General features: G+C 44.4%; 1 pseudogene; it reads left to right on the top strand.

Annotated features, from left to right (window-relative positions):
* The first annotated feature begins 9524 nt into the window (after positions 1–9524).
* Positions 9525–26908, top strand: LOC124020716 (annotated as a pseudogene).
* Positions 26909–27717: the final 809 nt, after the last annotated feature.

The raw sequence follows: 27717 nt of genomic DNA on the forward strand, positions 1-27717 counted from the left end.
CCAGTCTGAGTTGACTTTATGTTGATACAATGTATCATCTGTTATAACCAAGAGCACAGACCAGTCTGAGGAGACTTTATGTTGATACAATGTATCATTTCATCTGTTATAACCAAGAGCACAGACCAGTCTGAGTTGACTTTATGTTGATACAATGTCATCATCTGTTATAACCAAGAGCACAGACCAGTCTGAGATGACTTTATGTTGATACAATGTATCATTTCATCTGTTATAACCAAGAGGACAGACCAGTCTGAGGAGACTTTATGTTGATACAATGTATCATCTGTTATAACCAAGAGCACAGACCAGTCTGAGGAGACTTTATGTTGATACAATGTATCATCTGTTATAACCAAGAGCACAGACCAGTCTGAGTTGACTTTATGTTGATACAATGTATCATTTCATCTGTTATAACCAAGAGCACAGACCAGTCTGAGTTGACTTTATGTTGATACAATGTATCATCTGTTATAACCAAGAGCACAGACCAGTCTGAGTTGACTTTATGTTGATACAATGTATCATCTGTTATAACCAAGAGCACAGACCAGTCTGAGTTGACTTTATGTTGATACAATGTATCATTTCATCTGTTATAACCAAGAGCACAGACCAGTCTGAGTTGACTTTATGTTGATACAATGTATCATCTGTTATAACCAAGAGCACAGACCAGTCTGAGTTGACTTTATGTTGATACAATGTATCATTTCATCTGTTATAACCAAGAGGACAGACCAGTCTGAGGAGACTTTATGTTGATACAATGTATCATTTCATCTGTTATAACCAAGAGCACAGACCAGTCTGAGTTGACTTTATGTTGATACAATGTATCATTTCATCTGTTATAACCAAGAGCACAGACCAGTCTGAGGAGACTTTATGTTGATACAATGTATCATTTCATCTGTTATAACCAAGAGGACAGACCAGTCTGAGGAGACTTTATGTTGATACAATGTATCATCTGTTATAACCAAGAGCACAGACCAGTCTGAGGAGACTTTATGTTGATACAATGTATCATTTCATCTGTTATAACCAAGAGGACAGACCAGTCTGAGTTGAGACTTTATGTTAACCAACCCGTCTGAGTTGATACAATGTATCATTTCATCTGTTATAATCATCTGTTATAACCAAGAGCACAGACCAGTCTGAGTTGACTTTATGTTGATACAATGTATCATCTGTTATAACCAAGAGCACAGACCAGTCTGAGTTGACTTTATGTTGATACAATGTATCATCTGTTATAACCAAGAGCACAGACCAGTCTGAGGAGACTTTATGTTGATACAATGTATCATTTCATCTGTTATAACCAAGAGCACAGACCAGTCTGAGGAGACTTTATGTTGATACAATGTATCATTTCATCTGTTATAACCAAGAGCACAGACCAGTCTGAGTTGACTTTATGTTGATACAATGTATCATCTGTTATAACCAAGAGCACAGACCAGTCTGAGGAGACTTTATGTTGATACAATGTATCATTTCATCTGTTATAACCAAGAGCACAGACCAGTCTGAGGAGACTTTATGTTGATACAATGTATCATCTGTTATAACCAAGAGCACAGACCAGTCTGAGTTGACTTTATATTGATACAATGTATCATCTGTTATAACCAAGAGCACAGACCAGTCTGAGTTGACTTTATATTGATACAATGTATCATCTGTTATAACCAAGAGCACAGACCAGTCTGAGGAGACTTTATGTTGATACAATGTATCATTTCATCTGTTATAACCAAGAGCACAGACCAGTCTGAGTTGACTTTATGTTGATACAATGTATCATTTTATCTGTTATAACCAAGAGCACAGACCAGTCTGAGGAGACTTTATAACCAAGAGCACAGACCAGTCTGATACAATGTATCATGTATCATCTGTTATAACCAAGAGCACAGACCAGTCTGAGGAGACTTTATGTTGATACAATGTATCATTTCATCTGTTATAACCAAGAGCACAGACCAGTCTGAGGAGACTTTATGTTGATACATCATCTGTTATAACCAAGAGCACAGACCAGTCTGAGGAGACTTTATGTTGATCATCTGTTATAACCAAGAGCACAGACCAGTCTGAGTTGACTTTATGTTGATACAATGTATCATCTGTTATAACCAAGAGCACAGACCAGTCTGAGTTGACTTTATGTTGATACAATGTATCATCTCATCTGTTATAACCAAGAGCACAGACCAGTCTGAGTTGACTTTATGTTGATACAATGTATCATCTGTTATAACCAAGAGCACAGACCAGTCTGAGTTGACTTTATGTTGATACAATGTATCATCTGTTATAACCAAGAGCACAGACCAGTCTGAGTTGACTTTATGTTGATACAATGTATCATTTCATCTGTTATTTCATCTGTTATAATCATCAAGAGGACAGACCAGTCTGAGGAGACTTTATGTTGATACAATGTATCATCTGTTATAACCAAGAGCACAGACCAGTCTGAGTTGACTTTATGTTGATACAATGTATCATCTGTTATAACCAAGAGCACAGACCAGTCTGAGTTGACTTTGCAAGTTCTTTATTATGAAGCCAAGATTGATGGGCCGGCAGGGTAGCCTAGTGGTTAGAGCGTTGGACTAGTAACCAGGCAGGGTAGGTTGGACTAGAAACCAGAAGGTTACAAGTTCAAATCAAATCAAAGCAAATTTTATTTGTCACATACACATGGTTAGCAGATGTTAATGCGAGTGTAGCGAAATGCTTGTGCTTCTAGTTCCGACAATGCAGTGATAACCAACAAGTAATCTAACTAACAATTCCAAAACTACTGTCTTATACACAGTGTAAGGGGATAAGGAACATGTACATAAGGATATATGAATGAGTGATGGTACAGAGCAGCATACAGTAGATGGTATCGAGTACAGTATATACATATGAGATGAGTGTGTAGACAAAGTAAACAAAGTGGCATAGTTAAAGTGGCTAGTGATACATGTGTTACATAAGGATGCAGTCGATGATGTAGAGTACAGTATATACATATGCATATGAGATTAATAATGTAGGGTAAGTAACATTATATAAGGTAGCATTGTTTAAAGTGGCTAGTGATATATGTACATTTCCCATCAATTCCCATTATTAAAATGGCTGGAGTTGGGTCAGTGTCAATGACAGTGTGTTGGCAGCAGCCACTCAATGTTAGTGGTGGCTGTTTAACAGTCTGATGGCCTTGAGATAGAAGCTGTTTTTCAGTCTCTCGGTCCCAGCTTTGATGCGCCTGTACTGACCTCGCCTTCTGGATGATAGCGGGGTGAACAGGCAGTGGTTCGGGTGGTTGATGTCCTTGATGATCTTTATGGCCTTCCTGTAACAACGGGTGGTGTAGGTGTCCTGGAGGGCAGGTAGTTTGCCCCCGGTGATGCGTTGTGCAGTCCTCACTACCCTCTGGAGAGCCTTGCGGTTGAGGGCGGAGCAGTTGCCGTACCAGGCGGTGATACAGCCCGCCAGGATGCTCTCGATTGTGCATCTGTAGAAGTTTGTGAGAGCTTTTGGTGACAAGCCGAATTTCTTCAGCCTCCTGAGGTTGAATAGGCGCTGCTGCGCCTTCTTCACGACGCTGTCAGTGTGAGTGGACCAATTCAGTTTGTCTGTGATGTGTACGCCGAGGAACTTAAAACTAGCTACCCTCTCCACTACTGTTCCATCGATGTGGATAGGGGGGTGTTCCCTCTGCTGTTTCCTGAAGTCCACAATCATCTCCTTAGTTTTGTTGACGTTGAGTGTGAGGTTATTTTCCTGACACCACACTCCGAGGGCTCTCACCTCCTCCCTGTAGGCCGTCTCGTCGTTGTTGGTAATCAAGCCTACCACTGTTGTGTCGTCCGCAAACTTGATGATTGAGTTGGAGGCGTGCGTGGCCACGCAGTCGTGGGTGAACAGGGAGTACAGGAGAGGGCTCAGAACGCACCCTTGTGGGGCCCCCCGTGTTGAGGATCAGCGGGGAGGAGATGTTGTTGCCTACCCTCACCACCTGGGGGCGGCCCGTCAGGAAGTCCAGTACCCAGTTGCACAGGGCGGGGTCGAGACCCAGGGTCTCGAGCTTGATGACGAGCTTGGAGGGTACTATGGTGTTGAATGCCGAGCTGTAGTCGATGAACAGCATTCTCACATAGGTATTCCTCTTGTCCAGGTGGGTTAGGGCAGTGTGCAGTGTGGTTGAGATTGCATCGTCTGTGGACCTATTTGGGCGGTAAGCAAATTGGAGTGGGTCTAGGGTGTCAGGTAGGGTGGAGGTGATATGGTCCTTGACTAGTCTCTCAAAGCACTTCATGATGACGGAAGTGAGTGCTACGGGGCGGTAGTCGTTTAGCTCAGTTACCTTAGCTTTCTTGGGAACAGGAACAATGGTGGCCCTCTGGAAGCATGTGGGAACAGCAGACTGGTATAGGGATTGATTGAATATGTCCGAAAAACACACCGGCCAGCTGGTCTGCGCATGCTCTGAGGGCGCGGCTGGGGATTCCGTCTGGGCCTGCAGCCTTGCGAGGGTTAACACGTTTAAATGTCTTACTCACCTCGGCTGCAGTGAAGGAGAGACCGCATGTTTCCGTTGCAGGCCGTGTCAGTGGCACTGTATTGTCCTCAAAGCGGGCAAAAAGTTATTTAGTCTGCCTCGGAGCAAGACATCCTGGTCCGTGACTGGGCTGGATTTCATCTTGTAGTCCGTGATTGACTGTAGACCCTGCCACATGCCTCTTGTGTCTGAGCCATTGAATTGAGATTCCACTTTGTCTCTGTACTGACGCTTAGCTTGTTTGATAGCCTTACGGAGGGAATAGCTGCACTGTTTGTATTCAGTCATGTTGCCAGACACCTTGCCCTGATTAAAAGCAGTGGTTCGCGCTTTCAGTTTCACGCGAATGCTGCCATCAATCCACGGTTTCTGGTTAGGGAATGTTTTTATCGTTGCTATGGGAACGACATCTTCGACGCACGTTCTAATGAACTCGCACACAGAATCAGCGTATTCGTCAATATTCCCATCTGACGCAATACGAAACATGTCCCAGTCCACGTGATGGAAGCAGTCTTGGAGTGTAGAGTCAGCTTGGTCTGACCAGCGTTGGACAGACCTCAGCGTGGGAGCCTCTTGTTTTAATTTCTGCCTGTAGGCAGGGATCAGCAAAATGGAGTAGTGGTCAGCTTTTCCGAAAGGGGGGCGGGGCAGGGCCTTATATGCTTCGCGGAAGTTAGAGTAACAATGATCCAAGGTTTTACCACCCCTGGTTGCGCAATCGATATGCTGATAAAATTTAGGGAGTCTTGTTTTCAGATTGGCTTTGTTAAAATCCCCAGCTACAATTAAAGCAGCCTCCGGATAAATGTTTTCCAGTTTGCAAAGAGTTAAATAAAGTTCGTTCAGAGCCATCGATGTGTCTGCTTGTGGGGGGATATATACGGCTGTGATTATAATCGAAGAGAATTCTCTTGGAAGATAATGCGGTCTACATTTGATTGTGAGGAATTCTAAATCAGGTGAACAGAAGGATTTGAGTTCCTATATGTTTCCTTCATCACACCATGTCCCGTTAGTCATGAGGCATACGCCCCCGCCACTCTTCTTACCAGAGAGATGTTTGTTTCTGTCGGCGCGATGCGTGGAGAAACCCGTTGGCTGCACCGCCCTGGATAGCGTCTTCCCAGTAAGCCATGTTTCCGTAAAGCAGAGAACGTTGCAGTCTCTGATGTCCCTCTGGAATGCCACCCTTGCTCGGATTTCATCAACCTTGTTGTCGAGAGACTGGACATTGGCAAGAAGAATACTGGGAAGTGGTGCGCGATGTGCCCTTTTTCGGAGTCTGACCAGAACACCGCCGCGTTTCCCTCTTTTTCGGAGTCGTTTCCTTGGGTCGCTGCATGCGATCCATTCCGTTGTCCTGTTTGTAAGGCAGAACACAGGATCCGCGTCGCGGAAAACATATTCTTGGTCGTACTGATGGTGAGTTGACGCTGATCTTATATTCAGTAGTTCTTCTCGACTGTATGTAATGAAACCTAAGATGACCTGGGGTACTAATGTAAGAAATAACACGTAAAAAAACAAACTGCATAGTTTCCTAGGAACGCGAAGCGAGGCGGCCATCTCAGTCGGCGCCGGAAGTAAGGAGAAGGTCAACTCCCCGAGCTGACAAGGTACAAATCTGTCGTTCTGCCCCAAACGGGCAGTTAACCCACTGTTCCTAGGCCATTATTGTAAATAAGAATTTGTTCTTAACTGACTTGCCTAGTTAAATAAAGGTAAAATATATATATATATATATTAAATAAAATAAAGGTAAAAATACAAAGAATAATGGGGGGAAAAACTTTGGAGAACTTTAAATGGAATTATCGGTAGAATTCAACTCCATCTTTCACCCAATCAGATGGCTTTATTCATCACAAAACCATTTGATGTTGGCAATTTATTTGATTGATTACTTCATTGGCAAAGTGGGGGTTAGGCAGGAAATGCCGGCAGGAAATGCCAACAACGAACAGTGAGCAATTGTATTCATGCATTAAAAAAATATATAATAATGAAAGAGAAGCATTTCAAGTTGGAATTCTGTCAAGTTAGTGTGGCAGAGGTGGAACAATTGTTGTTAACGAACCAATAATGACAAACCTCCTGGCATCGACAACTAAGATGGAAAGCTACTGAGGATGGTAGCTGACGCTACAGCCACTCCTATCTGTCATATTTTTAATTTGAGCCTAGAGGAAAGTCTTTGTCCTCAGACCTGGAGGGAAGCCAAAGTCATTCCACTACCCAAGAGTGGTAAAGCTGCCTTTACTGGTTCTAACAGCAGACCTATAAACTTGCTACCAGCTCTTAGCAAACTGTTGGAAAAAATGGTGTTCGATCAAGTACAATGCTATTTCTCTGTAAACAAATGAACAGCAGACTTTCAGCATGCTTATAGAGAAGGGCACTCAACATGTACTGCACTGACACACATGACTGATGATTGGTTGAACGAAATGGATATTTAGTTAGATTGTGGGAGCTGCATTGTTAGATTTCAGTGCAGCCTTTGATATTATTGACCATAACCTGTTGTTCAAAAAACATGTGTTATGACTTTTCAACCTCAGCTCTGAATCCACGATATGGCAATCTGTCTAATAGAACTCAGGGGGTTTCTTTTAGTGGAAGCTTCTCTAATGTCAAACATGTAAAGTTTGGTGTACCGCAGGGCAGCTCTCTAGGCCCTCTACCTTTTTTTTCTACTGTAGCTCAGTTGGTAGAGCATGGCGCTTGTAACGCCAGGGTAGTAGGTTTCCCCGGGACCACCCATATAGAATGTATGCACACATGACTGTAACCTTTTAAATTTCTGTCTAAATGGCATATATTATTATATATTATTCTATATGACCCATATTACCAGAAGTAACCTTTTATTTCTGTCTACTGGGATTTGATTTGATCAAATTTCACAAAACCACGTTGCGGGCAGTTTTAAACTAATCCCGGGTTGCTAATTATTGGTTTGATAACAAACAATGTCATGTTACCTAGCTAGCTAACAACCTGGTCACTTCACACTAGGTTTATGCACATCTGATTGGTCCAGGAAGAAAGGAAAAGGGTTTGCTCCTCTTGAGATGTGATTCCAAGGTAGGATTCATGTAGGCCTAATGGCAGACTAAACTATATAGGATTCATATAGGCCTAATGGCAGACTAAACTATATAGGATTCATACCCTCCCACCACCGTTCCCTCCCCTCACCACCGTTCATTCCTCCCACCACCGTTCACTCCCCCCAACGTTAGAGAGAGATCTGTTCTCATGCCGTTACAACGTTAGAGAGGAGAGGGATCTGTTCTCTAGCGAGGAGAGGGATCTGTTCTCTAGCGAGGAGAGGGATCTGTTCTCTAGCGAGGAGAGGGATCTGTTCTCTAGCGAGGAGAGGGATCTGTTCTCTAGCGAGGAGAGGGATCTGTTCTCTGGCGAGGAGAGGGATCTGTTCTCTAGCGAGGAGAGGGATCTGTTCTCTGGCGAGGAGAGGGATCTGTTCTCTGGCGAGGAGAGGGATCTGTTCCCTAGCGAGGAGAGGGATCTGTTCCCTAGCGAGGAGAGGGATCTGTTCCCTAGCGAGGAGAGGGATCTGTTCCCTAGCGAGGAGAGGGATCTGTTCCCTAGCGAGGAGAGGGATCTGTTCCCTAGCGAGGAGAGGGATCTGTTCTCTGGCGAGGAGAGGGATCTGTTCCTAGCGAGGAGAGGGATCTGTTCTCTAGATGTTCCAACGTTAGAGTAACGGTAATGAGGAGAGGGATCTGTGATGTGCTGCAGGTCTGTCTCTGATTATTAGAGACATGTCTGGTTAAACTGCTTTTGCTGGGAATGAGGGTTCCCATCCAGCGGTTTACATATTCCTTCAGTAATATTGCCACATTCATCCCGCTTAGAATAAGAAGAAGAAGAAATCAGCCAGCATGGCATTATTGAACTTCCTGTATTCCACATTGGTCACACGCTAGAGTATAGCGCCAACCAACCACAGCTATTTCATCACGGTATTAAATAGGATACTGTTTTTTCTGTGTATTTAGTTCGTTTTGTCTCTATGACCTATATACATTTGGCCATGTTTCACATCTTGCATAAGCATTTCACTGTACTGCGCTGACACTGCGCTGAAAAAAACACTTTGATTTGCACGACGTGCCAGATGTTTCTGCCATTATAGTGACGACCTCTGGGGATCTCAGGAGCTCGTCTCTGTCTCCAAGGATGATGTCTCCCTAAACTAAATACTTGAGATGAGGTTGAACTGTCCGTTCTCTCTCTCTCTGTGTCTCTGGTGGTTTTCTGGGCTTTGCAGAAAGTTTGGGCCTCCGTGATGGCACACGTCTGGTTCCAGACCTCCGGAGTGATCCACAGAAACACGCTTCTCTCTTTCCTTTGCAAGCCTCAGAATGTTTGGCAGTGACACACACACATACACACTAAGAACAGTGTCCTCAGAGTAACATATATCATTCCTCCTGTTGCCAGACATAATCTATGTCCCAAATTGCACCCTGTTCCCTATATAGTGCACAATATTTTAACTTTTTTTAAGTGAACTTTTTGGTCCAAAGTAGTGCACTATATCGGGAAAAGGGTGCCATTTGAAATGCAGACCTAATCTCTCTCTGGCTCCAGCCAGAATTCCCAGACCTGTTTCCATGAACAGATCTGCTGGTTTGAGATCAGGTCTCCTTTTGGCTTTGTGGGGATGAATTGCCTTATGGGAAGATGTCTGTCTGTCTGTCGTGAAGGCAGAACACTGTGTCTGCTAAGGGATGAATGGGTTAAAATGCCTGTCACAATGTAGTAGGTGTGCTAACATGCTAGCCTATATATGGTTTTTACCATAGCGACGCTAAAATGCTAGCCTGTGTATAGCCTACATCAGCCTGATTAAAAACAAGCCTGCACAGTAGTCTATTGCTAAACTGCTAACCTATATGTGTTAACAGCAGATATGCTAACGAGTCTGCTTGTTCCCACCTCTAAAGAGGAGTACCCCATGGTGTACTGTAGGTATGCTAAAATGCTAGCCTATATATGGTTTTTACCACAGCGATGCTAATGTGCTAACCTGAGAGTGTTGCTTTGTTTCTCTCTACAGAAGAGTCCTCCACAGCGCTGAAGATAGCTTCCTACATCCTGATAGGTGTCGGTGGTCTCTCCATGTTGATGGGCTTCCTGGGTTGCCTGGGGGCTATCTACGAGATCCGCTGTCTGCTGGGCCTGGTGAGCGCGCACACACACACACACGCGCAGGCACACTGGACTGCCTGGTCTGACTCGCAATCAGTGGTGCACAAATCTAAAGTCAAAACCATCTTTAAAACATTGCTGGCATCTCCAAAATCTACACTGAGTGTACAAAACATTAGGAACACCTGCTCTTTCCATGACAGACTGACCAGGTGAATCCAGGTGAAAGCTATGATCCCTTATTGATGTCACCTGTTAAATCCACTTCAAATCAGTGTAGATGAAGGGGAGGAGACTGTGTATGTGGGCCATTCAGAGGGTGAATAGGCAAGACAAAATATATAAGTGCCTTTGAACGGGGTATGGTAGTAGATACCTGGCGCACCAGTTTGAGTGTGTCAAGAACTGCAACGATGCTGGGTTTTCCACACTTAACAGTTTCCTGTGTGTATCAAGAACGGTCCACCACCCAAAGGGCATCCAGCCAACTGTGGGAAGCATTGGAGTCAACATGGGCCAGCATCCCTGTGGAAGGCTTTCAACACCTTGTAGAGACCCTGTGGAAGGCTTTCAACACCTTGTAGAGACCCTGTGGAAGGCTTTCAACACCTTGTAGAGACCCTGTGGAAGGCTTTCAACACCTTGTAGAGACCCTGTGGAAGGCTTTCAACACCTTGTAGAGTGCACGCTCTGACAAGTTGAGGCTGTTATGAGGACAAAAAGGGGCCGCAACTCAATATTATGAAGATGTTCCTAATGTTTTGTCCACTCAGTGTATGCTAGTGTGAATGCATTACAAACTACTGCTACTGTACAGGGAGGAGTCGCTCACAAAGCCCAGTGGCTGTTCCAGTGGATATTGTAGCAACAGACAGACCAGTGGCTGTTCCAGTTGGATATTGTAGCAACAAAGCCCCGTGGCTGTTCCAGTGGATATTGTAGCAACAGAAAGCCCCGTGGCTGTTCCAGTGGATATTGTAGCAACAGAAAGCCCCGTGGCTGTTCCAGTGGATATTGTAGCAACAGAAAGCCCCGTGGCTGTTCCAGTGGATATTGTAGCAACAGAAAGCCCCGTGGCTGTTCCAGTGGATATTGTAGCAACAGAAAGCCCCGTGGCTGTTCCAGTGGATATTGTAGCAACAGAAAGCCCCGTGGCTGTTCCAGTGGATATTGCTGTTAGCAACAGAAAGCCCCGTGGCTGTTCCAGTGGATATTGTAGCAACAGAAAGCCCCGTGGCTGTTCCAGTGGATATTGTAGCAACAGAAAGCCCCGTGGCTGTTCCAGTGGATATTGTAGCAACAGAAAGCCCCGTGGCTGTTCCAGTGGATATTGTAGCAACAGAAAGCCCCGTGGCTGTTCCAGTGGATATTGTAGCAACAGAAAGCCCCGTGGCTGTTCCAGTGGATATTGTAGCAACAGAAAGCCCCGTGGCTGTTCCAGTGGATATTGTAGCAACAGAAAGCCCCATGGCTGTTCCAGTGGATATTGTAGCAACAGAAAGCCCCGTGGCTGTTCCAGTGGATATTGTAGCAACAGAAAGCCCCGTGGCTGTTCCAGTGGATATTGTAGCAACAGAAAGCCCCGTGGCTGTTCCTGTTGGATATTGTAGCAACAGAAAGCCCCGTGGCTGTTCCAGTGGATATTGTAGCAACAGAAAGCCCCGTGGCTGTTCCAGTGGATATTGTAGCAACAGAAAGCCCCGTGGCTGTTCCTGTTGGATATTGTAGCAGCGTCTAGGAGATGATGTGGAAGTTCACGTCCTAGTCAATTATTTACATACATAGCTGAATACATAATGCATTTCTATTTGAAGGCAAGGTGGTGTTGCTGTCTGAACGATGCTGCAGGGGATGATGTTTGGGTGGATGTGTTTATGCATTGTTATGATCGACTTTTGCCACGGTGATGTCATCTCATATATCCCATGATCCTCTCTTCCTCCCCAGTACTTCACCTGCCTGCTGCTGATTCTGATTGGTCAGGTGGCAGCCGGTGTACTCATCTACTTCCAGAAGGACCTGGTGAGTGATGTCACTTCCTGTTTACACCGGTTGTTGGTCAAGTTCAGGAAAGGGAAATGTCAGAAAAGTATGTCATTTTGTAATTTAGCAGACACACTTATCCACTGTGACTTACAGGAGCAATTAGGGCTAAGTGCCTTGCTTAAGGGCACATGAGCAGATTTTTCAACTAGTCAGCTCGGGGATTCGAACCAGCAATATTTTGGTTACTGGCCCAAAGCTCTTAACTGCTGCTGCTCTTAACCAGTACACGGTGTGTACCTGAACATTCCAGAATGTTGAACCCGCCTGAACACAACCTGTTCTGTAGAAAATGACTCACCCTTCACCCTTGAGACAACACCTTGTTCTGAGACTGATTACACCTTATTACTTTCAGTCAGAACACGCTACCAAAAGCTGTGTTAATGCATTCTATAGGACCAGAATAACATTCTATAGGACCAGAATAACATTCTATAGGACCAGAATAACATTCTATAGGACCAGAATAACATTCTATAGGACCAGAATAACATTTACATTTAAGTCATTTAGCAGACGCTCTTATCCAGAGCGACTTACAAATTGGTGCGTTCACATTCTATAGGACCAGAATAACATTCTATAGGACCAGAATAACATTCTATAGGACCAGAATAACATTCTATAGGACCAGAATAACATTCTATAGGACCAGAATAACATTCTATAGGACCAGAATAACATTCTATAGGACCAGAATAACAATCTATAGGACCAGAATAACAATCTATAGGGCCAGAATAACAATCTATAGGGCCAGAATAACAATCTATAGGGCCAGAATAACATTCTATAGGGCCAGAATAACATTCTATAGGGCCAGAATAACATACATTCTATAGGGCCAGAATAACATACATTCTATAGGGCCAGAACAACATACATTCTATAGGGCCAGAACAACATACATTCTATAGGGCCAGAACAACATACATGCTATAGGGCCAGAACAACATATACATTCTATAGGGCCAGAACAACATATACATTCTACTGGGCCAGAACAACATGTACATTCTACTGGGCCAGAACAACATGTACATTCTACTGGGCCAGAACAACATGTACATTCTATAGGGCCAGAATAACATACATTCTATAGGGCCAGAACAACATACATTCTATAGGGCCAGAACAACATACATTCTATAGGGCCAGAACAACATACATTCTATAGGGCCAGAACAACATACATGCTATAGGGCCAGAACAACATATACATTCTATAGGGCCAGAACAACATATACATTCTACTGGGCCAGAACAACATGTACATTCTACTGGGCCAGAACAACATGTACATTCTACTGGGCCAGAACAACATGTACATTCTACTGGGCCAGAACAACATGTACATTCTACTGGGCCTGGGCCAGAACAACATGTACATTCTACTGGGCCAGAACAACATGTACATTCTACTGGGCCAGAACAACATGTACATTCTACTGGGCCAGAACAACATGTACATTCTACTGGGCCAGAACAACATGTACATTCTACTGGGCCAGAACAACATGTACATTCTACTGGGCCAGAACAACATGTACATTCTACTGGGCCAGAACAACATGTACATTCTACTGGGCCAGAACAACATGTACATTCTACTGGGCCAGAACAACATGTACATTCTACTGGGCCAGAACAACATGTACATTCTACTGGGCCAGAACAACATGTACATTCTACAGGGCCAGAACAACATGTACATTCTACTGGGCCAGAACAACATGTACATTCTACTGAACAACATATACATTCCTGACCAGGCCAGAACAACATGTACATTCTACTGGGCCAGAACAACATGTACATTCTACTGGCCAGAACAACATGTACATTCTACTGGGCCAGAACAACATGTACATTCTACTGGGCCAGAACATGTACATTCTACTGGGCCAGAACAACATGTACTGACCAGAACAACATTCTACTGGGCCAGAACAACATGTACATTCTACTGGGCCAGAACAACATGTACATTCTACTGGGCCAGAACAACATGTACATTCTATAGGACCAGAACAACATGTACATTCTATAGGACCAGAACAACATATACATTCTACTGGACCAGAACAACATATACATTCTACTGGACCAGAACAACATATACATTCTACTGGACCAGAACAACATATACATTCTATAGGGCCAGAAAAGCATTCTACTGGACCAGAACAACATTCTACTGGACCAGAACAACATATACATTCTATAGGGCCAGAAAAGCATTCTACTGGACCAGAACAACATATACATTCTATAGGACCAGAACAACATATACATTCTACTGGACCAGAACAACATTCTACTGGACCAGAACAACATATACATTCTACTGGACCAGAACAACATATACATTCTATAGGGCCAGAAAAGCATTCTACTGGACCAGAACAACATATACATTCTATAGGACCAGAACAACATTCTACTGGACCAGAAAAGCATATACATTCTACTGGACCAGAACAACATATACATTCTACTGGACCAGAACAACATTCTATAGGACCAGAACAACATATACATTCTATAGGGCCAGAAAAGCATTCTACTGGACCAGAAAAGCATATACATTCTATAGGACCAGAACAACATTCTACTGGACCAGAAAAGCATATACATTCTACTGGACCAGAACAACATTCTACTGGACCAGAACAACATGTATAATAATAGGGAAGACATCAAAATGAAATAACACATATGGAACTAGGCACTAGTGTCGTGGTGGTGATTATTGTTTAAGGAGGCCTTGGCCCCAGAGGCCCCAGGAGGACCAGAGGGAAGACATCAAAAGCCTGGCCAGGTGTGTGTCTGTCAGTGAGAGGAAGTAAGCAGAGGGGTCAGAGAGGGAGGTGTGTGTCGGTGAGGAGAGGGGTCAGAGAGAGAGAGGGGTCAGAGAGAGAGAGGGGTCAGAGAGAGGGTGACTGCTGCTCGTAGGAACACACTCACAGCAGCTGGAGAGATGTGTGAACACAGATGTGGATAATTGGAGAAACATACACACACACACACACCTTCTATAACTTTCTAGCTGGTTTGGAATGACCTAGCAGATTGTAGCAGAAGATATAAACTTGTAATGGAACAGAACCCATCCCGGCTGGATAGTTTGGCTTGGTTCAGCCACCTCAACAACACACACACACACACACACACACACACTGCCTGTCTCTCCCAGTGGACCTGAAGGGAAACATCTGACTAGGAAACGCCGTAAAGCTGAAGTCCACCTCTCAGACTCAAATATTGTGTGAGTCCCAAATGGCACCCTCTTCCCTCTATAGTGCACTACTTAGGGAGGAGGATGCCATTTGGGACAGCCATATATATTATCCCTGATGTATCCCTGAAGTAGTGCACTATATAGGGAAGAGGGTGCTGTTTGGGACAGCCATAGATATTATCCCTGAAGTAGTGCACTACTTAGGGAGGAGGATGCCATTTGGGACAGCCATAGATATTATCCCTGAAGTAGTGCACTACTTAGGGAGGAGGATGCTGTTTGGGACAGCCATAGATATTATCCCTGAAGTAGTGCACTACTTAGGGAGGAGGATGCCATTTGGGACAGCCATAGATATTATCCCTGAAGTAGTGCACTACTTAGGGAGGAGGGTGCTGTTTGGGACAGCCATAGATAGTATCCCTGAAGTAGTACACTACTTACATTTACATTTAAGTCATTTAGCAGACCTATCCCTAAGTACACTACTTAGGGAAGAGGGTGCTGTTTGGGACAGCCATAGATATTATCCCTGAAGTAGTGCACTACTTAGGGAGGAGGATGCCATTTGGGACAGCCATAGATAGTATCCCTGAAGTAGTGCACTACTTAGGGAAGAGGGTGCTGTTTGGGACAGCCATAGATAGTATCCCTGAAGTAGTACACTACTTAGGGAAGAGGGTGCTGTTTGGGACAGCCATAGATATTATCCCTGAAGCTTCCTGCTTTTTGGATCTGAAATGGAACCAAGTCTGGATCTAACATTTAACATTCATTTTTAAATTTTATTTCACCTTTATTTAACCAGGTAGGCCAGGTCACCTTTATTTAACCAGGTAGGCCAGGTCACCTTTATTTAACCGGGTAGGCCAGGTCACCTTTATTTAACCGGGTAGGCCAGGTCACCTTTATTTAACCGGGTAGGCCAGGTCACCTTTATTTAACCGGGTAGGCCAGGTCACCTTTATTTAACCGGGTAGGCCAGGTCACCTTTATTTAACCGGGTAGGCCAGGTCACCTTTATTTAACCGGGTAGGCCAGGTCACCTTTATTTAACCGGGTAGGCCAGGTCACCTTTATTTAACCGGGTAGACCAGGTCACCTTTATTTAACCGGGTAGGACCAGGTCACCTTTATTTAACCGGGTAGGCCAGGTCACCTTTATTTAACCGGGTAGGCCAGGTCACCTTTATTTAACCGGGTAGACCAGGTGAGAACAAGTTCTCATTTACAACTGCGACCTCTGGCCAAGATAAAGCAAAGCAGTGCGTCACAAACAACACAGAGTTACACATGGAATAAACAAACATACAGTCAATAATACAATAGAAAAGTCTATATACAGTGTGTGTAAATGAGGTAAGGCAATACAATAGGTCACAGTGGCAAAGTAATTACAATTTAGCAATTAAACACTGGAGTGATATATGTGCAGATGATGAATGTTCAAGTAGAGATACTGGGGTGCAAAGGAGCAAAAATAAATATATATAATAACGGTATGGGGATGAGGTAGTTGGGTGGGCTGTTTACAGATGGGCTGTGTACAGTGATCTGTGAGCTGCTCTGACAGCCGATGCTTAAAGTGAGGGAGATGTGCGTCTCCAGCTTCAGGTATTTAGGTAGGTAGGAAGGGAGATATGATCCTCCCCTACCACCACGCTGAGGCCTCTCCCTACCACCACGCTGAGGCCTCTCCCTACCACCACGCTGAGGCCTCTCCCTACCACCACGCTGAGGCCTCTCCCTACCACCACGCTGAGGCCTCTCCCTACCACCACGCTGAGGCCTCTCCCTACCACCACGCTGAGGCCTCTCCCTACCACCACGCTGAGGCCTCTCCCTACCACCACGCTGAGGCCTCTCCCTACCACCACGCTGAGGCCTCTCCCTACCACCACGCTGAGGCCTCTCCCTACCACCACGCTGAGGCCTCTCCCTACCACCACGCTGAGGCCTCTCCCTACCACCACGCTGAGGCCTCTCCCTACCACCACCACGCTGAGGCCTCTCCCTACCACCACGCTGAGGCCTCTCCCTACCACCACGCTGAGGCCTCTCCCTACCACCACGCTGAGGCCTCTCCCTACCACCACGCTGAGGCCTCTCCCTACCACCACGCTGAGGCCTCTCCAGATGTGCGTCTCCAGCTTCAGTTATTTTTCAGCATCAGCCGGTGGCTGCAGCCTCTCTGCCAGATGGACAAGACTGGACATGTTGCTGCTTCAGTACTTTAAACAATATCTGATTTCTCAGTAATACTCTGTTCACTATAACTAAGCATTTCAACACAACAGACATGTCCAAATCATGTAGCTAACCACGCTGGGCCTGTCGCTGGGCCTGTCGCTGGGCCTGTCGCTGGGCCTGTCGCTGGGCCTGTCGCTGGGCCTGTCGCTGGGCCTGTCGCTGGGCCTGTCGCTGGGCCTGTCGCTGGGCCTGTCGCTGGGCCTGTCGCTGGGCCTGTCGCTGGGCCTGTCGCTGGGCCTGTCGCTGGGCCTGTCGCTGGGCCTAGGAAGTGTCGCTGGGGAAGCCTGTCGCTGGGCCTGTCGCTGGGCCTGTCGCTGGGCCTGCCTGTCGCTGGGCCTGTCGTTGAGCAGGAGGTGAGGATATAGGAAGTGAGGATATGGGAATGTTGAAAGGCTCATGAGAGGCACATGTCTCACCATAGGAAGACATGCCAGGTCTCCCTTCTGACCTCAATGAAAGGCTCATTGAGAGAGCACATGGGAAGACATGCCAGGTCTCCCCTTCTGACCTCAATGAAAGGCTCATTGAGAGAGCACATGTCTCACCATAGGAAGACATGCCAGGTCTCCCTTCTGACCTCAATGAAAGGCTCATTGAGAGAGCACATATCTCACCATAGGAAGACATGCCAGGTCTCCCTTCTGACCTCAATGAAAGGCTCATTGAGAGAGCACATGTCTCACCATAGGAAGACATGCCAGGTCTCCCTTCTGACCTCAATGAAAGGCTCATTGAGAGAGCACATGTCTCACCATAGGAAGACATGCCAGGTCTCCCTTCTGACCTCAATGAAAGGTTCATTGAGAGAGCACATGTCTCACCATAGGAAGACATGCCAGGTCTCCTTCTGACCTCAATGAAAGGCTCATTGAGAGAGCACATGTCTCACCATAGGAAGACATGCCAGGTCTCCCTTCTGACCTCAATGAAAGGTTCATTGAGAGAGCACATGTCTCACCATAGGAAGACATGCCAGGTCTCCCTTCTGACCTCAATGAGACTTCTTGGTTCAATAAAGGTTCAAAACAAAACCATCGAACTTCCTGTCGTTCTGCTCTTTAACGACACACACCTGAAAGCTTTTAGGGTGGCAGAAAAAAACTCATGGAGCCCTTTTCCTGATACAGTGGTACTACTATTCACTGGAGCCCTATTCCCTATATAGTGCACTACTTTTGACTGGAGCCCTATACACCCTTGTTAAAAGTAGTGCACTATAAACGGAATAGGGTGCCATTTGGGGGAGAGAGAGCCTCTTTATTTGCCCTGATTCAACAGAGAAGGAAAGGGAGGGGTCAGAGATGAGTGGCAGGGGTCAGAGATGAGTGGCAGGGGTCAGAGATGAGTGGCAGGGGTCAGAGATGAGTGGCAGGGGTCAGAGATGAGTGGCAGGGGTCAGAGATGAGTGGCAGGGGTCAGAGATGAGTGGCAGGGGTCAGAGATGAGTGGGAGGGGTCAGAGATGAGTGGGAGGGGTGGGAGTGGGGGTCAGAGATGAGTGGGAGGGGTCAGAGATGAGTGGGAGGGGTCAGAGATGAGTGGGAGCTGTAACATCTACACATTACAAAACAATACTAGTTTTCAATAGTCAGGGATATTTTTCTACAGGAATTTACTCCGATTTATTCAACTGATTTGTGTGTCTAGTTCTGGGCATTGTATTTTCTCTCCAGGTTTTGTGTTTGTGTTTAGAAACTTTTAGAGTAGTTTAGAAATCAACACTGGCTGTCTGATTTGACTAATTGAAGGACTGGTTTACTGACTGGTTTCCCCCCTTCTCTCTGTCTGTCTGTCTCTGTCTGTCTGTCTGTCTGTGTCTGTCTCTTTCTCTCTGTCTGTCTCTTTCTCTCTGTCTGTCTCTTTCTCTCTGTCTGTCTCTTTCTCTCTGTCTGTCTCTTTCTCTCTGTCTGTCTCTTTCTCTCTGTCTGTCTCTTTCTCTCTGTCTGTCTCTTTCTCTCTGTCTGTCTCTTTCTCTCTGTCTGTCTCTTTCTCTCTGTCTGTCTCTTTCTCTCTGTCTGTCTCTTTCTCTCTGTCTGTCTCTTTCTCTCTGTCTGTCTCTTTCTCTCTGTCTGTCTCTTTCTCTCTGTCTGTCTCTTTCTCTCTGTCTGTCTCTTTCTCTCTGTCTGTCTCTTTCTCTCTGTCTGTCTCTTTCTCTTTGTCTGTCTCTTTCTCTTTGTCTGTCTCTTTCTCTCTGTCTCAGCTAAATAAGGAGATGTCCAACATCGTGACCCAGATCCTGAGCAACTACCCTGGGAAGAACAGCACCACCGAGCAGGCCTGGGATTACATACAGAGGACGGTGAGAGGAGAGATCTAGGATCATCTTCCCTTAACTCTAACCATTTTGAACTACGAGGGGGTATTTTGACTTGCAAAGGAGGTCCATTCCAACCAGTTCAAAAGTCACCACACCCGTCGACCAAAAAAGGTTTAACAGGACCTGTAGTTTTTACGGTAAAGTGGCAAGTGGTGTAAAATGTATTAAAATACAATGAATCTTAACCATTCAATTGAAAATAATTGTCAGTTAGTGAAGTGAAACAAACCGTCTGATGTAAGGAGTCTAGGTGTGAGTCTAGGTGTGAGTCTAGGGTGTGAGTCTAGGTGTGAGTCTAGGGTGTGAGTCTAGGGTGTGAGTCTAGGGTGTGAGTCTGGGGTGTGAGTCTAGGGTGTGAGTCTAGGGTGTGAGTCTAGGGTGTGAGTCTAGGGTGTGAGTCTAGGGTGTGAGTCTAGGGTGTGAGTCTAGGGTGTGAGTCTAGGGTGTGAGTCTAGGGTGTGAGTCTAGGGTGTGAGTCTAGGGTGTGAGGCTGGGGTGTGAGGCTGGGGTGTGAGGCTGGGGTGTGAGGCTTGGTGTGTGAGGCTCTGTACAGACATTAGTCTTGTCGTAAAATACATTTAGATGGATTGTTCAGAGGAGCCAAACCACAGCTGTTAGAATGGGAAAGGGAAAAGTGATTTCAAATAAAGGAAGTGGAGAACTCCCTCTCTTAGCTCCTTGTAAACGCCTTCAGCAGCTTCAACATTGTCCTAAGTTCATTGTAAAACGATACTTACAGTACAGGGTTGCTAGTCAGCGTTGATCTATCTGAAAACGACTGGACTTCTTGGGGTTCCCTCTCATTCTCTCTCTGGACATGTTTCCTCTCTATTATTGTCTACCTTTAATCACTCTCCTCTCCCCACTCTCCTCTCCCCTCTCTCGCTCTCTCTCCCCTCTCTCGCTCTCTCTCCCCCTCTCTCGCTCTCTCTCCCCCTCTCTCGCTCCCCTCTCTCCCCTCTCTCGCTCTCTCTCCCCCTCTCTCGCTCTCTCTCCCCCTCTCTCGCTCTCTCTCCCCTCTCTCGCCTCTCTCTCCCCTCCCCTCTCTCGCTCTCTCTCCCCCTCTCGCTCTCTCTCTCCCCCTCTCTCGCTCTCTCTCCCCTCTCTCGCTCTCTCTCTCCCTCTCTCGCCCTCTCTCCCTCTCTCCCTCTCTCGCTCTCTCGCTCTCTCTCTCTCTCTCCTCTCTCGCTCTCTCTCGCTCTCTCTCCCTCTCCCCTCTCGCTCTCTCTCTCCCCCCCTCTCTCGCTCTCTCTCCCCTCTCTCGCTCTCTCTCCCCTCTCTCGCTCTCTCTCCCCCTCGCTCTCTCTCCCCCTCTCTCGCTCTCTCTCCCCTCTCTCGCTCTCTCCCCCTCTCTCGCTCTCTCTCCCCCTCTCTCGCTCTCTCCCCCTCTCTCGCTCTCTCTCCCCTCTCTCGCTCTCTCTCCCCTCTCTCCTCTCTCCCTCTCTCTCTCTCTCGCTCTCTCCTCCTCTGTCCATCCCCCTCTCCAGATGGAGTGTTGTGGATGGAGTGGTCGTATGGACTGGCATGGTAATGCTGTCGTAGTGAACAGTTCCCAGCTGTTGTTCCCGTGTTCCTGTCAGAATGTGTCTCTGGTTGAGGGTAACTCCTCCTCCGACAGTGGTTTCTGTGAGGCGCAGTCACTTGATTGGCCCGTCTACGACAGGGTAAGAACTCTTCATATATTAGTTGATTGATTGGTTGATTGGTTGATTGATTGAGAGAACACTCCTACATTAGAGGCTTGTCATTGTGCTACACGTGTATCAGTATTCCATGGAAGTCTGTTCCATTGAAATATGGTCAGTGTTTGACTCCATCACTGAGATACTTACAACATGAACATCACTCAACACCACCTCATCTGTTAATATATTGAACTGTGTTTAATTACGTCTCTGTCTCTGTCTCTGTCTCTGTGTGTGTCTGTCTCTGTGTCTGTCTCTGTGTCTGTCTCTGTGTCTGTCGCTGTGTCTGTCTTGTCTGTCGCTCTGTGTCTGTCTTGTCTGTCGCTGTCTCTCTGTCTTGTCTGTCGCTCTCTCTGTCTTGTCTGTCGCTCTCTCTGTCTTGTCTGTCGCTCTCTCTGTCTTGTCTGTCGCTCTCTCTGTCTTGTCTGTCGCTCTCTCTGTCTTGTCTGTCGCTGTCTTGTCTGTCGCTGTCTTGTCTGTCGCTGTCTTGTCTGTCGCTGTCTTGTCTGTCGCTGTCTTGTCTGTCGCTCTCTCTGTCTTGTCTGTCCCTTAGGGCTGTAACTCCAGTGTAGAGAGCTGGCTGTTTGCCAATGTTGGAGTGATCCTAGGGGTCTGCCTGGGAGTGGCTGTCATCGAGGTAAAGAACAACAAATACATTCTATAGAACCAGAACAACATTCTATAGGACCAGAACAACATTCTATAGGACCAGAACAACTAATACATTCTACTGGACCAGAACAACATTCTATAGGACCAGAACAACATTCTATAGGACCAGAACAACATTCTATAGGACCAGAACAACTAATACATTCTACTGGACCAGAACAACATTCTTTAGGACCAGAACAACTAATACATTCTATAGGACTAGAACAACATTCTATAGGACCAGAACAACTAATACATTCTATAGGACCAGAACAACATTCTATAGGACCAGAACAACATTCTATAGGACCAGAACAACATTCTATAGGACCAGAACAACATTCTATAGGACCAGAACAACATTCTATAGGACCAGAACAACATTCTATAGGACCAGAACAACATTCTATAGGACCAGAACAACATTCTATAGGCCCAGAACAACATATACATTCTATAGGCCCAGAACAACATATACATTCTATAGGACCAGAACAACATATACATTCTATAGGACCAGAACAACATTCTACTGGACCAGAACAACATTCTATAGGACCAGAACAACATTCTATAGGACCAGAACAACATTCTATAGGACCAGAACAACATATACATTCTACTAGACCAGAACAACATTCTACTAGACCAGAACAACATTCTATAGGACCAGAACAACATATACATTCTATAGGACCAGAACAACATTCTACTAGACCAGAACAACATTCTATAGGACCAGAACAACATATACATTCTATAGGACCAGAACAACATTCTACTAGACCAGAACAACATTCTATAGGACCAGAACAACATATACATTCTATAGGACCAGAACAACATTATATAGGACCAGAACAACATTATATAGGACCAGAACAACATTATATAGGACCAGAACAACATTATATAGGACCAGAACAACATTCTATAGGAACGGAACAACATATACATTCTATAGGACCAGAACAACATTCTATAGGACCAGAACAACATATACATTCTATAGGACCAGAACAACATATACATTCTATAGGACCAGAACAACATATACATTCTATAGGACCAGAACAACATTCTATAGGACCAGAACAACATATACATTCTATAGGACCAGAACAACATTCTATAGGACCAGAACAACATATACATTCTATAGGACCAGAACAACATTATATAGGACCAGAACAACATATACATTATATAGGACCAGAACAACATATACATTCTATAGGACCAGAACAACATTCTATAGGACCAGAACAACATATACATTCTATAGGACCAGAACAACATTCTATAGGACCAGAACAACATTCTATAGGACCAGAACAACATTCTATAGGACCAGAACAACATTATATAGGACCAGAACAACATTCTATAGGACCAGAACAACATTCTATAGGACCAGAACAACATATACATTCTATAGGACCAGAACAACATATACATTCTATAGGACCAGAACAACATTCTATAGGACCAGAACAACATATACATTCTATAGGACCAGAACAACATACATTCTATAGGACCAGAACAAACATACATTCTATAGGACCAGAACAACATACATTCTATAGGACCAGAACAATATACATTCTATAGGACCAGAACAACATATACATTCTATAGGACCAGAACAACATATACATTCTACTGGACCAGAACAACATATACATTCTACTGGACCAGAACAACATATACATTCTACTGGACCAGAACAACATTCTATAGGACCAGAACAACATTCTATAGGACCAGAACAACATATACATTCTACTGGACCAGAACAACATATACATTCTATAGGACCAGAACAACATTCTATAGGACCAGAACAACATTCTATAGGACCAGAACAACATTCTATAGGACCAGAACAACATTCTATAGGACCAGAACAACATATACATTCTATAGGCCCAGAACAACATATACATTCTATAGGACCAGAACAACATATACATTCTATAGGACCAGAACAACATTCTATAGGACCAGAACAACATTCTATAGGACCAGAACAACATTCTATAGGACCAGAACAACATATACATTCTATAGGCCCAGAACAACATATACATTCTATAGGACCAGAACAACATATACATTCTATAGGACCAGAACAACATTATATAGGACCAGAACAACATTCTATAGGACCAGAACAACATTCTATAGGACCAGAACAACATATACATTATATAGGACCAGAACAACATTATATAGGACCAGAACAACATTCTATAGGACCAGAACAACATTCTACTAGACCAGAACAACATTCTATAGGACCAGAACAACATATACATTCTATAGGACCAGAACAACATTATATAGGACCAGAACAACATTATATAGGACCGGAACAACATTATATAGGACCGGAACAACATTATATAGGACCGGAACAACATTATATAGGACCGGAACAACATTATATAGGACCAGAACAACATTATATAGGACCGAACAACATTATATAGGACCAGAACAACATTATATAGGACCGAACAACATTCTATAGGACCGAACAACATTCTATAGGACCGAACAACATTCTATAGGACCGAACAACATTCTATAGGACCGAACAACATTCTATAGGACCGAACAACATTATATAGGACCGAACAACATTATATAGGACCGAACAACATTATATAGGACCGAACAACATTATATAGGACCGAACAACATTATATAGGACCAGAACAACATTATATAGGACCGAACAACATTATATAGGACCGAACAACATTATATAGGACCGAACAACATTCTATAGGACCAGAACAACATTCTATAGGACCAGAACAACATTCTATAGGACCGAACAACATTCTATAGGACCGGAACAACATTCTATAGGACCGGAACAACATTATATAGGACCGGAACAACATTATATAGGAACGGAACAACATTATATAGGAACGGAACAACATTCTATAGGAACGGAACAACATATACATTCTATAGGACCAGAACAACATTCTATAGGACCAGAACAACATATACATTATATAGGACCAGAACAACATTCTATAGGACCAGAACAACATTCTATAGGACCAGAACAACATTCTACTAGACCAGAACAACATTCTATAGGACCAGAACAACATATACATTATATAGGACCGGAACAACATTATATAGGACCGGAACAACATTATATAGGACCGGAACAACATTATATAGGACCGAACAACATTATATAGGACCGAACAACATTATATAGGACCGGAACAACATTATATAGGACCGAACAACATTATATAGGACCGAACAACATTATATAGGACCGAACAACATTCTATAGGACCGAACAACATTCTATAGGACCGAACAACATTCTATAGGACCGAACAACATTCTATAGGACCGAACAACATTCTATAGGACCGAACAACATTCTATAGGACCGAACAAATTCTATAGGACCGGAACAACATTCTATAGGACCGAACAACATTCTATAGGACCGAACAACATTCTATAGGACCGAACAACATTCTACAGGACCGAACAACATTCTACAGGACCGAACAACATTCTACTAGGACCGGAACAACATTCTACTGGACCGAACAACATTCTACTGGACCGAACAACATTCTACTGGACCGAACAACATTCTACTGGACCGAACAACATTCTACTGGACCGAACAACATTCTACTGGACCAGAACAACATTCTACTGGACCGAACAACATTCTACTGGACCGAACAACATTCTACTGGACCGAACAACATTCTACTGGACCGGAACAACATTCTACTGGACCGGAACAACATTCTACATTCTACTGGACCGGAACAACATTCTACATTCTACTGGACCGGAACAACATTCTACATTCTACTGGACCGGAACAACTAATACATTCTACTGGACCGGAACAACTAATACATTCTACTGGACCGGAACAACTAATACATTCTACTGGACCGGAACAACTAGTACATTCTACTGTACCGGAACAACTAGTACATTCTACTGGACCGGAACAACTAGTACATTCTACTGGACCGGAACAACATGTACATTCTACTGGACCGGAACAACATGTACATTCTACTGGATCGGAACAACATGTACATTCTACTGGATCGGAACAACATGTACATTCTATAGGATCGGAACAACATGTACATTCTATAGGATCGGAACAACATGTACATTCGATAGGACCGGAACAACATGTACATTCGATAGGACCGGAACAACATGTACATTCGATAGGACCAGAACAACATATACATTCTACTGGACCAGAACAACATTCTACTGGACCAGAACAACATATACATTCTACTGGACCAGAACAACATATACATTCTATAGGACCAGAACAACATGTACATTCGATAGGACCAGAACAACATATACATTCTACTGGACCAGAACAACATTCTATAGGACCAGAACATATACATTCTACTGGACCAGAACAACATATACATTCTACTGGACCAGAACAACATTCTACTGGACCAGAACAACATATACATTCTACTGGACCAGAACAACATTCTATAGGACCAGAACAACATATACATTCTACTGGACCAGAACAACATATACATTCTATAGAATCTGTCAGGCAGGTCTCTCAGCCAGACAGATATTTATCATTAAGAGGAATAAATGCCCGTCAGAAACAGCTTCTGACCTCTGACTTAATCCACGTGACTTCCAACACAGCAGCTCTTGTTTTTCAATGTATATAGACACTTCCTGCTACAGGAGCATACATTGATCACAGCTATTGAGAGAACCCTCCTGAGAGGCTTTAGATGTAGTGATGCTGTTAACCTGACCTCTAACCTCTGACCTCTACCCTCTGATTTCTACAGCTCCTGGGTATGATCCTGTCCATAGGGCTGTGTAAGAGCGTGAGACACTGAGGATTACACCAAAGTGCCAAAGTACTAGGGAAGATGATGACGGGGACGCTATCACACACACACACACACACACACACACACACACACACACACACACACACACACACACACACACACACACACACACGTTTCGGTGCAGATGTTTATTTGCTTTCATTTTTTGTTTAATTTTTGTTTTGTTTTTGTTAGTATTTTTTGGGGGAGGCACTTGTCTTTTCTCTCAGTCCAGTTTCCATCGGAGCACTTTAGAGACTGTAGTTATGGATTAGAGAGGAAGACGAGAGCAGACCGGGTCACAGAGACAACAGGAAAGAGAGATGTGGAGAAAGTGAGGACAGAGAAGACGAGGATGTGGAAAGAGATGAAGGGTCGCTCTCTAGGGCCTCGGCAGATGCAGTCTACCACATCCTTGACTTCTAAAGGGGAAAGATCCATTTTATCATCAGGAATCAATCATGATCGCCATTGTTTGTCAGCTCTAACAGGGTCCAATCCTAACTTCAGATATGCATGGGTAACTTTCATGAATTGAAAATGTAAAATTTGAGATTTTCAATTAGAGAATTGAATTAGGAGATTTGTGAAAATGTGAGTTTCTGAAGTTCACAGATCTCAGGTTCGGTCAACGGTTGTTATTGAGTTGACCTGACTAGAAGAGGAAGAGTTCGGTCAACGGTTGTTATTGAGTTGACCTGACTAGAAGAGGAAGAGTTCGGGTTATTGACTCCTGGAAAATAAAACAACGTTTATGTTTTTATTTTCTGTTCTTCAGTGTTTTGAGGAGTTAATGCATTTTTTTGTTTGTTATAGTACCTTGTATATAATTTAGTTTGGTAT

Source organism: Oncorhynchus gorbuscha, unplaced genomic scaffold, assembly GCF_021184085.1.
Source record: "Oncorhynchus gorbuscha isolate QuinsamMale2020 ecotype Even-year unplaced genomic scaffold, OgorEven_v1.0 Un_scaffold_887, whole genome shotgun sequence".
Taxonomy (NCBI): Eukaryota; Metazoa; Chordata; class Actinopteri; order Salmoniformes; family Salmonidae; genus Oncorhynchus; species Oncorhynchus gorbuscha.